A 12,111-nucleotide genomic window follows, 5' to 3' on the forward strand; every position below is an offset into this window, starting at 1 on the left:
ATAATAATAAAATTAAAAAAAATAATAAAAAATAAAATCTGTCATTCAAGTGACAGATTTGGTCAATATAAAAAATAAAAACACCGTAAGCCAGTCTTTTCTGTAACAACTCCTGGCTATATGCTTTGATAGTTATTGTTTCCAAAAGTAGTATTTGTGAATATAATTATAATGAAAAGAGGTAAATCAGGAAGTTTGGAAAAATTTTTAGGTAATTTACTAATTACCTAAATTCCGTGGGAAGTAGAGATGGAAAAAGAGAAATTAAATCATTTTCCCTCCAGATAACAAACAATATCAAATATATATTGATTATTTAAAATTCAATTTTTCAGTTTCCTTTTTTTATTTTTAAATTTCAGTTCCCTACTTTCAGGTCAATTCATATTTTACTTAAATCTATAATGGAAATTAAGGAAGCAGGAGCAACTACCTCTACAAAAACCCAAAGGAGCTCTTTTTTTCAGGTGATTTTTAAAAGTTCTTGTAAAGCTTAGAATAAAAGATTAAAAATAATATAAGATAGGACAATCATTTATGTTTTATTTCAGTTTACCATTAATCTGTGTGTATCTTTTAAAATTCTCTCTTCTGAAGGTGACAATTATTTTCAACTTGCATTCAATATGTGTAAATATAAATAATGTAATAAATGTATCTGCTTCAAGAAGAAAGTATTATATGTGAATGTGTATATCGATTTATCTCTTTATATATAAATATATAGACACATACATAGATATAGATATAAAGAGAGAGAGAAGACAGAGAGAGTGAGAAAGCTCTAGAAATATATATTATTCAAAATAATGAACTTTAACTAGTATTTAATATAGACTTACCAAATTAATAAATTTTGATATATTAAAAAAATATATTTTCCCATATTTGTTAAAACTATGTGTTTTGAGTTCATATGGGGACTTTTATTGAATAGACAAATCTTTGGCTCATTACTCAAAAGAGCTCTACAACTTCCCAACTTCATAATTTCAGGATAGCAAAAGTCACTGTTGCTATCATCGTTGCAGATTATCTTAATTTTAATTCAGCAAATGAACCCTTGAGTTTTATTTTACTATGTTTTCATCTACTGACTGAAAAAAAAAGTGTATTCTGTGTTTTGTTGAAACCCATCTGGGAAATAAAATATTCATTACTTCATCAGAGACATTTGATCTGAAAGTATATGTTCTATTATTTGAAGAAAATTAATTTTTGAAAGGTTTTACTAATCAAAATACAAGTGAATTATCTGTGTCCCCCTAAACAGATGTACTTTTTGGCAACTCTACTTTCAAATATCTGTTCTTGTTTGTTTTATTTTGACCCAGTAGGCAAATATTAAAAATAGATGTTTGAAATAGCAAATTTAATCAATTAGAAAAAGGTAGTAAAATTTACCATTGTGATAAGGTAATATTGCACAATGTATTTTTTAAATATTTTAAATTTATAATGGCTACTGCAAATAGTTTCTTAATAGGATATAGCCCTTGAAAATCATATATAAAAATATAATTAATATACAAATATTATCAAAATGATTTCACTTAAATTATGCTGGAAATTTTCTTTTATAAAATCAATTCCTAAAAATGTTAATTTATTGCTTATGGATCATAAATAGAAATTTTTCATATGATGCAAATAGTAAACAATAAAGGGCCTACATGCAGAGATTTTAAATTCTAATTGATAAATAATAAATACATAAATAAACATAATATAGAGAAAATTGTATAAAAAAATTCAGCAAATGATCTACAGTATGAGGTGTGTATTACTTTAAATAACTTGCTCCAAGACAGGCTCTCAGAAGAGGAAAGTTAATCAGGATCTTGAAATAAAGGAAGAAGGAAGCCATGAAGATATCTAGAGAAGAGAGTGTCGGGCAGAGAAAATAACACATGAAATGGTAGTGTGACAGAAATGGCTGATAGAAGATGAAGAAATCCCAGGGTGAAAAGAAATTATGCCAGCCTATGTACTGTCTTTTATTATACTGTAAGAAGTTTGGATTTTATTCTCAGAGACAGGAGAATCCATTTGAAGCATGAGCTTCATATAATCCATTTGTACATTAAATATAGCCCCTAGGCTTTTAGATGAAGAAACAGGGTGCATGACAAACATGAGGCAAACAGACTTGGGGGTAATTAAATTATATTTGTGTCAGTAGCTGTGTTATTCTATTCATTTATAAAATTTATCAGAGCTTTTTTTATTATAGATTCAGGGGTTCCATGTGCAGATTTGTGACATGGATATATTTTGTAATGGTGGGGTTTGGGCTTCAAATGTACCTATCACTTAGATAGTGAACATTGTACCCAGTAGGTAATTTTCAACCTTCACTCCCCTCCCTTCCTTCCTCTCTTCTTCCCTTTCCATTTTTGGAGTCCCCAGTGTCTATTATTTTTATCTTTTTATCCATGTGTACCCATTGTTTAGCTCCTGCTTATTTTAAAACTGCTGTTAGATCTCCAGGTGGAGAAGTTGAAAAGCACCTGGAGAGTTGGAGAGAGAGTCTCTGCCTCAAAGAAAAAAAAAAAGGAAAGAAAGAAAGAAAAGAATGGAACACAAAAGAAAGCTCAGAGTGAAGATATGGATTGATCAGATGACTGAGACTAGGTAAGATTATTTAAAGAGTGAGCTTAGCACGGAGTCAAAGATGTCTGATGACTAAGCCATGGGGACACTGCAACATTTTAAAATATTTATGTTAAATTGATGCTAAAATGAAAGTATATATTGGAACATCTAACTGATATTATTAATACATTTGAAAATGAGAAGTGAGACTAAAATTTAATAAGGTAGAAAAATAAAGATTATTCAACTTTCAGCCCCTCACCACACAAAGAGTATTAAAAAAGAGCCATTTATGTAATGAGATTTCCCTCATTCATGAACCTAGGCAAAAGATTTTAAAGAGAATCTTTGGTATACACCACATGCATTTGAGGGACACAATGAACTACCAAATTTAGCTGCTCTTAGAGCCCCGCAAAGAAAAGGTAAGCTGCAAATAATGTTTTAACTTTGATTCCAGAGTTGGTTGAACAAGGGATGTGCATGTGTTACATGCATCAGACATGACCTCAGAGAGTAATAGTGTTAGTATATGGTCTGCAATATCTGTTTAAGAGGATAGCTCTCGGGGTTACTGACCCTAAGCAAAAGGAAGTTGTAGGTACTGTTGCTGGGTAGGTCGAGAGTGAGGATGAAGTGAATGAAAACCTTGGACATACTGAGGTTGACTCTTGCAGGTAAGAGATCCTCAATAAAAAAGAACCCATAGGAGAAAAGTCAACATTATAAATCTTCAAGGCCAGAGAACATGTCATTGGACAAGAGATAGCACACATCTGAACTTCTTTCTTTAATTCCCCAATGTTTCAACTCTGCAGTCAAAAACAGCAGGCAGCAAGATGAGAGGGGAAGGTAGCATAGCAAGTTGTAAAGTGCAGAAGTAAACCAGAATTCTCCTCTCTAACTGCAAGTCTCTAGCTTTTGACAACCCTACAGGGAGAGAGAAAGAAGCCTTCACTGTTAATCAAGATTAAAGTTTCAATCTTTTAAGGTTTGTCAAGTGAAGACATATTTCCTAGAACAGTAGGCATTCTGTACATAGTAAAACAACAAGCCAATGACTGATTGCTTCACCAAAATGGATTTCTAGGTTCAGACAAACGTAGTGTATTATCTTATAGAATTCCTCTAATTCACTAGTTGTTTCTATTCCAATTTTGATAAAATTTAGACATGATTTGTAGCTGTGTTTAACTCTTTAAAGTGATTGTTATATCTCTGATGTCCATGTCAGTCCAGGTACCAGACACTATTTCAGTATTTGTGTCAGTGTCTGTGATTTTATGCTTTTGGAAATCCATCCAGATATGTTGAAACATCAATATCATCTGATCACAATGGATGTAGTTTAGTAGTGACCCCTGTGTAAGTAAGGACAATAAAACTAAGACAGATTGGCTGGGCGTGGTGGCTCACACCTGTATCCCAGCACTTTGGGAGGCCAAGGTGGGCGGATCACAAGGTCAAGAGATTGAGACCATCTTGGCCAACATGGTGAAAACCTGTCTCTACTAAAAATACAAAAATTAGCTGGGCATGGTGGTACGCACCTGTAGTCCCAGCTACTAGGGAGGCTGAGACAGGAGAATTGCTTGAACCTGGGAGGCAGAGGTTGCAGTGAGCCAAGATCATGCCACTGAACTCCAACCTGGGGACAGAGAGAGACTCCGTCTCAAAAAAAAAAAAGAAAAAAAAACAAAAACAAAAACAACTAAGATGAGTAAAAAGCTTGGAAATCAACTAATTGAAGAACTGATCCCTCATATGACTGAACAACAAATAGGTAAACAAATCCAGGGGATAGTCACATATATCATCAGGCAACAGTGACACAAAAAGGACCTTGGTTCAAAGAGGCCAATAACCATAACAGCTTAAACACCTTCCTACAAGTATAGAGATTTTCCGTTGTAAAATTATATTTTTTATGCTTATCATATTTTTCCTGCTTTTATTTTAGGTTCAGGGGGTACATGTTCAGGTTTGTTACATGGGTGAATTGTGTATCGCTAAGGCTTGGCGTACAAATGATCCCATCACCAAGGTGGTGAGCATAGTCTAATAAATATAATGCATCTTCTTCTGAGGACAAAGAGTATTTTGTATTCTGAACAGTGAATGTGACCTCAAGTCTACTCCAAAAGAGAAAATAAATATGTTGAATAGTAAGCTCTCACATTACTTTTCCATTTATCATTTAATTCACTTTCTTAATATAACTGCAAACCTGAAAAACGTATGCCAACCATGATAGGTACTTGTTGCTTCTTCTTCAAATTTAGAGAAATTTATAAGATTGATTGATGTACAAATAAGGCTTTCACTTGAAATGTTGGTCCAAATGTATTGGCTGATACTTTCCAATTGAATAATGGTGTATATTTACCCTGAACTGTCAAATCAGGAGATCAATCACATAAGGAGTTGAAAGAATAATAATGAAAGTGACTATATTGACATATATAGTTATATTTATAGTAAAGGCAACTCAATATCTATATATGTGGAAGAGTAGATCATATATATATTGGAGTAACAGCATTCACATGAAGTGCTTTATGCAGTATGGTAGGCAATAGCCACATGCAACTTTCGAAATTAAATGTACCTGACTGCTTAGGCTGCCATCACATGATATTATATACTGGATGTCTTAAACAATAGAAATTTATGTTCTTATGGTTCTGGAGACTAAAAGTCCAAGATCAAGGTTTTGGCTGATTTGGTTCTCGTGAGGCTCCTCTCCTGGCTTGCAGATGGCCACCTTCTTGCTGTGTTCTCCCATGGCCTTTCCTTGATGTGTGCAGGGGAAATCTCTCTCTTCCTCTTCTTATAAGGCCACTAATTCTATTGGATTAGGGTTTCACCCTTATTACTTCATGTAAGCCTAATTATCTCCTAAAGTCCCTATCTCCAAATAAAGTCACATTGGGGGGTTAGGGCTTCAACATATGAATTTTGGGGTAATGTAATTTGGTCTTGTAGCATTAAAATATAAAAAATTAACATTGAGCCAAACTTTAAAAACTTAGTTCCTCCATTAATCTAGTCAGATTTCAAGTGCTCAATAACCAAATATACTTATGCCTTTTATATTGGACATTGAAGATATAAGACATTTCCACCACCACAGAAAATTTGGTTAGCATTGTTGTAGAACATAGCATCTCATCTTCCAGTTCTTCTAATTCAATTTTAATAAATATAATCTTATAAGCTGAAACCTCTAAATTACTAAAACTTGTTTTATCACTCAACATATGGTTTATCTTGGTGATTATATCAAGTGTACTTAAAATAATGTGTAATCTGAACTTGTTAGGTATAATGTTTTATAAAAATAGATTGAGTGTTGACTGTTGTGTATATCTTCTGTGTTTTTACTGATGATTTGTTTAACGATTGTTCTATCAATTGCTGAGAAAGGGTGATAAAATCTCGTAGTATTAGTAAGAAATTTTCTATTTCAACTTTTAATTCCAGAAATATTGTTATTGCACTTGAAAGCTCTATTAGGTGCATAAATATTTATGATTACTGTTTTCCTGATATGTTGACTTGTTTTCATCATTATGAGATACTTTTTGAACTTACTGTTACCCTTTTTAGTCCACATTACATAATATCATAATCTGCACAACTCTCACTTCTTTTTTTCAAGTTTCTTTCTTTATTCATACATAATAGTTGTTTATACTTTGGTGGTACGTGTGATATTTTGATACATGCATACAATCTTTAATGATCAAAGGTAATTGGGATATCCATCACCTCAAATATTTATCTTTTCTTTATGTTGGGAACATTCCAATTCGTATTTTCTAGCATTTGAAATATGCAATACATTATTGTTAACTAAAGTCACCCTGCTGTACTATCACAAACTAAATCTTATTCCTTCTGTCTAACTGTATTTTTATCCCATTAACCAGCCTCTGGTATATCTTCATTTCTCCATTTACTTTTTACTATAGAGTTGTCTTTATATTAAAATGTAATTATTGTAGATAGCTTTAGACAGTTATTGTTTTTTTAAGCCATTCAAAATCTATGGATTTTGATTGGAGTGTTTAGTTCATTAATAATTTAAAAAAATTTATTTTTAATTTGTATAAGTAAAGAGTGGGCATATATATATGGAATACATAGATATTTTGATAAAGGCATACAATATGTAATAATAACATCAGGATAAATGGAGTATTGGTAAGTTCAAGCATTTATCATTTCTTTGTGTTACAACATTCCAATTATACTCCTTTAGTTATTTTAAATAGTACTGTAAGTTATCGTTGACTTTAATCACCCTGTTGGGCTATCAAATAGAATACGTTATTCATCTGATCTAACTACATTTTTGTACCCATTAACCACTGCAACTTCCCCCACTCCCCCACTACCCATCCCAGCCACTGGCAACCATCATTCTATTCTCTATCTCCACGAGTTCAATTGTTATAATTTTGAGCCCCCACAAATGAATGAGAACATGTGATGTTTGTCTTTCAGTGCCTGGCTTAAATAATGTCCTCCAGTGAAAGAGTAATATTTTCTAAGAAAGTAATTATTATATTGATGACTTAATAATGAGGAGACAATCAGGCCTGCACTGAAAGAGAAAGAATTAAATATAGAGGGATTAAGTGGTGTTGGTGAAGCTAAACTCTTTCTGCTACTTTATTACCTGCTAATCATGGAGCTACATTTTCCTTTTGCCTTTATTGCCAAATTTCTAGGAGGCTATTCACTCTCTTATTTGTCTCCTGTTATACCAACTAATGAAATTTGACTCCTATCATTATCAATACTTTCATTGACCTTCTTCTTGTCAAATTCATGTCACTATCTGATTTTATCTTTTTGGGGCATTTGGCATATCCTCCTACTGTGGTCTCTTCTTGCTCTTTAGCCACATTTGGTGTTCTTTGTGGACTTTTCTTCTTTTTTTCCTTTCACAAAATATTGGGGTCCCTTTGTTCTATCTTTGAGCCCCTACATTTTGACATTCCCAATAGCTTCTATTATTTAAGTGTATTTCTTTTCATCTTCTTGTTATTTTATGACTCAGCAACCTGTAATCCTGGTCCCAAACTTATTGCTAGCTCCCAGACAACATTCTTCAGTTATTTATATATGAGTGTGAAAATGAACCCATATGCTTCTAAAGAAACCTCATCCTGAATTTTCCATCTCCATGAATGGTATGCCCACATTTACCTAGTTCACTGGACGTAATGTGGGGTTCCTTGGGCTTCACATTAAATCAATCAAGAATTCCTATGTTTAAACTTTCTAAATATCCTTCATTGTCATGCCTATCTGAATGGTTCCAGTAGCCTCCATGCCATTCTCCTTGAAATAAACTTACTTTTCACCAAAATATCCATTACCCTGTAGGCAGATGCTTTCCTATTGTTAGAAATTGTGTTCCTTGTTTGGAATTCTACATACTATTAAGGTGAACTCATTCAAAGTAGGTTTTTTACAACTTTCATACAGATTTTATGTTTTGTGATGAATAATTTTATTTAGAATGTGTTTCTGGGTACAAATCTGGGTAATTTCCATGGAGATAAAGAAATATAGTTGATTACTTATCTTGTGAAAATCCATGCTAAATTCATGCTTCCTATTACAGTTCTACTCTCCATAGCCAAAGAGATCATAAAAATGCAATAAGATTGCATCAACAACTGCCACAGATGTCCAAAGTCTTTCCTTTGTATGTAGATTAAAATGCAAACTTCTTGCCACGGTGGGGAAGATCCTAGCCTGCCTGTCTCTCTACCTTTCTGACATTTTTCCAACCCATTTTACCATCAACTTACTACAGCTAAACCAGGCTGCTTTTTCTCTTACTCTTGGGGATCAGGCAATAATTCAATAGCACCTTTTATTTATTTCCATTATGGTGTCTTTAATATTAAGTTGTAATTTGTTTTATTTATGTCTTCTAGAAATGTGACCAGTGGAACAGAAAAGAGACCTCAGAAATAACACCACACATCTACAACGATGTGATCTTTGACAAACCTGACAAAAAAACAAGCAATGGGGAAAGGATTCCCTATTTAATGAATGGTGTTGGGAAAACTGAATAGCCATATGCAGAAAGCTGAAACTGGATCCCTTCTTTACACCTTATACAAAAATTAACTCAACGTGGATTAAAGACTTAAACGTAAGACCTGAAACCATAAAAACCCTAGAAGAAAACCCAGGCAATACCATTCAGTACATAGGCATGGGAAAAGACTTCATGTCTAAAATACCAAAAGCAATGGCAACAAAAGCCAAAATAGACAAATGGGGTCTAATTAAACTAAAGAGTTCCGCACAGCAAAAGAAACTATCATCAGAATGAACAGGCAACAGAATGGGAGAAAATCTTTGCAATCTATCCATCTGACAAAGGGCTAATATCCAGAATCTACAAAGAACTCAAACAAATTTACAAGAAAAAAAAACAAACAACCCCATCAAAAAGTGGGTGAAGGATATGAACAGACACTTCTCAAAAGAAGACATTTATGCAGCCAACAAACATATGAAAAAAGCTCATCATCACTGGTTATTAGAGAAATGCAAATCAAAACCACAGTGAGATACCATCTCACACTAGTTAGAATGACGATCATTAAAAAGTCAGGAAACAACAGAGCTGGGGAGGATGTGGAAAAATAGGAATGCTTTTACACTACTGGTGGGAGCGTAAATTAGTTTAACCATTGTGGAAGACAGTGTGGTGATTTCTCAAGGATCTAGAACTAGAAATACCATTTGACCGAGCAATCCCATTGCTGGGTATATACCCGAAGGATTATAAATCATTTTACTATAAAGACACATGTGCATGTATGTTTATTGAGGCACTATTCACAATAGCAAAGACTTGGAACCAACCGAAATGTCCATCAATGTTACACTGGATATAGAAAATGTGGCACATATACACCATGGAATACTATGCAGCCATAAAAAAGATGATCTCATGTCCTTTGCAGGGACATAGATGAAGCTGGAAACCATCATTCTCAGTAAACTAACACAAGAACAGAAAACCAAACACCATATGTTCTCACTCATAAGTGGGAGTTGAACAATGAGAACACATGGATACAGAGCGGGAAACATCACACACTAGGGCCTGTTGGGGGTCGTGGGGCTGGGGGAGGAATAGCATTAGAAGAAATACCAAATGCAGATGACGGGTTGATGGGTACAGCAATCCACCATGGTGCATGTTTACCCATGTAACAAACCTGCAAGTTCTGCACATGTATCCCAGAACTTAAAGTACAATAAAAAAAAGAAAGAAATGTGAACCTAAATGATAGCAGGCCCTCTGTAATAATTAACAAATATGTTGTAAATAGACATAAAGTTGAGCAGATATAATAGAGAAAAGAAAGTAAATAGGCTTATCAAAAATAAAGGGGAGATGGATGCTTTATGCATTTTCAATGATTTCTGGTAGGATTTTGAGGAGTATGATACATATATTACGGAAGGAACATTGTAATGAGAATATGGAAGTCAATGATTTTAGTGCCTCCAACTCATATTTGAAAGTACATAAAATTTAGATATTTAAATTTAGTAAAAGTTGTATGAATTGCCTTTTGTTACCTATGTTAAGTGACTCTATTTGGAATTAATTAAGGTAGCAAAATACATATTGGTTTACAAATGTCTTTCTTGAGGGTTAAAATTTTTTGCATCCAATGGAAACAAGTGTTTTTAATGTGAATTCTCTTATACATAAACATTTATTTTGTGCTTGTAAAGCTGAGTGCTAAGCATTTAATCATGAAAGAAACTCAGTTTCTGCTCTGGGAGGAATTATTGTTTCATGGAGAAGATAAAACTTGTAAACAAATCAATTATGATGTATTATACGGAGTGCTATAGTACAGGCATGTTGAAAGTGCAGCAGAGGACACAAAAACTAACAAGATGAACAAATCATTATGGTATCATCAAGAAAAGGATGCCTTCAATTTCCAATCTTATTTGGGCTCATTACCTGAATTTTCCCTACCATACTCATGTGTATGTTTTAACACTAAATATTTCTTTTTTTCTTCTTTGAGATGGAGTCTTGCTCTGTTGCCCAGGCTGTAGTGCAATGGCATGCTGTCAGCTCACTGCAACCTTTGCCTCCTGGGTTCAAGAGATTCTGGTGCCTTAGCCTCCCAAGTACCTGGGAATACAGGCGTGCACCACCACACCCGGCTAATTTTTGTATTTTTAGTAAAGACAGTGTTTTGCCATGTTGGCCAGGCTGATCTCAAACTCCTGGCCTCAAGTGAGTTGCCCGCCTTGGTCTCCCAAAGTGCTGGGATTACAGGAGTGAGCCATCGTGCCAGGCCAACAGTTAATATTTCTGTGGAAACAAACATGTTTACAAGTCTTTCTTCTCCCTAAAGTAATGTTCTATTTCTATTTTTCCTCTAGTAGATCACAGAGAGTATCACAGAACAGTTAAGTAATCTTTTCTAAAATCAGAGTCCCCTGAATCTATATGTGACACTTATTAGCTTAATCTCTTTATGTTTTTTGCTTCCCCATTCCTTAAAATGAGGATGAGAGTAATACGTAAAACACATACTTGGCATAAAAAAACGAATTATTGCAGGACAAGTTGTCAGGCACTTAGGAACAAGCATTCAGTGATTACCAATAATCTTATCTTCATTGTTAGAATAAGAGCTGCTTGAGGGAGGAAGCAATGTCATATTTTGGGGATATCCTTTGTGTACATGTTCATGCCTATTCCTTACTAAAATGAATATCCTGAAATGTACCTACTTTTGATGATCTCAGGTTTTAGATAAACTGAAAAAAGGTGTTTGTGTGTGTGTGTATGTGTGTGTGTATATATATATATAATATATACATGTTATATATACATGTTATATATAGTATATACATGTTATATATACATGTTATATATAATATATACATGTTATATATACATGTTATATATAATATATACATGTTATATATACATGTTATATATAATATATACATGTTATATATACATGTTATATATGTTACACATATATACATGTTATATATACATGTTATAAATATAATATATACATGTTATATATACATGTTATATATAATATATACATGTTGTATATACATGTTATACATATAATATATACATGTTATATATACCTGTTATACATATAATATATACATGTTATATATACCTGTTATACATATAATATATATGTTATATATACCTGTTATACATATAATATATACATGTTATATATACCTGTTATACATATAATATATACATGTTATATATATGTTATACATATAATATATACATGTTATATATACGTTATACATATAATATATACATGTTATATATACGTTATACATATAATATATACATGTTATATACCTGTTATACATATAATATATACATGTTATATATACCTGTTATACATATAATATATACATGTTATATATACCTGTTATAATATATACATGTTATAT

This window comes from Pongo pygmaeus, chromosome 3 (assembly GCF_028885625.2).
Source record: "Pongo pygmaeus isolate AG05252 chromosome 3, NHGRI_mPonPyg2-v2.0_pri, whole genome shotgun sequence".
In the NCBI taxonomy this organism is placed as follows: domain Eukaryota; kingdom Metazoa; phylum Chordata; class Mammalia; order Primates; family Hominidae; genus Pongo; species Pongo pygmaeus.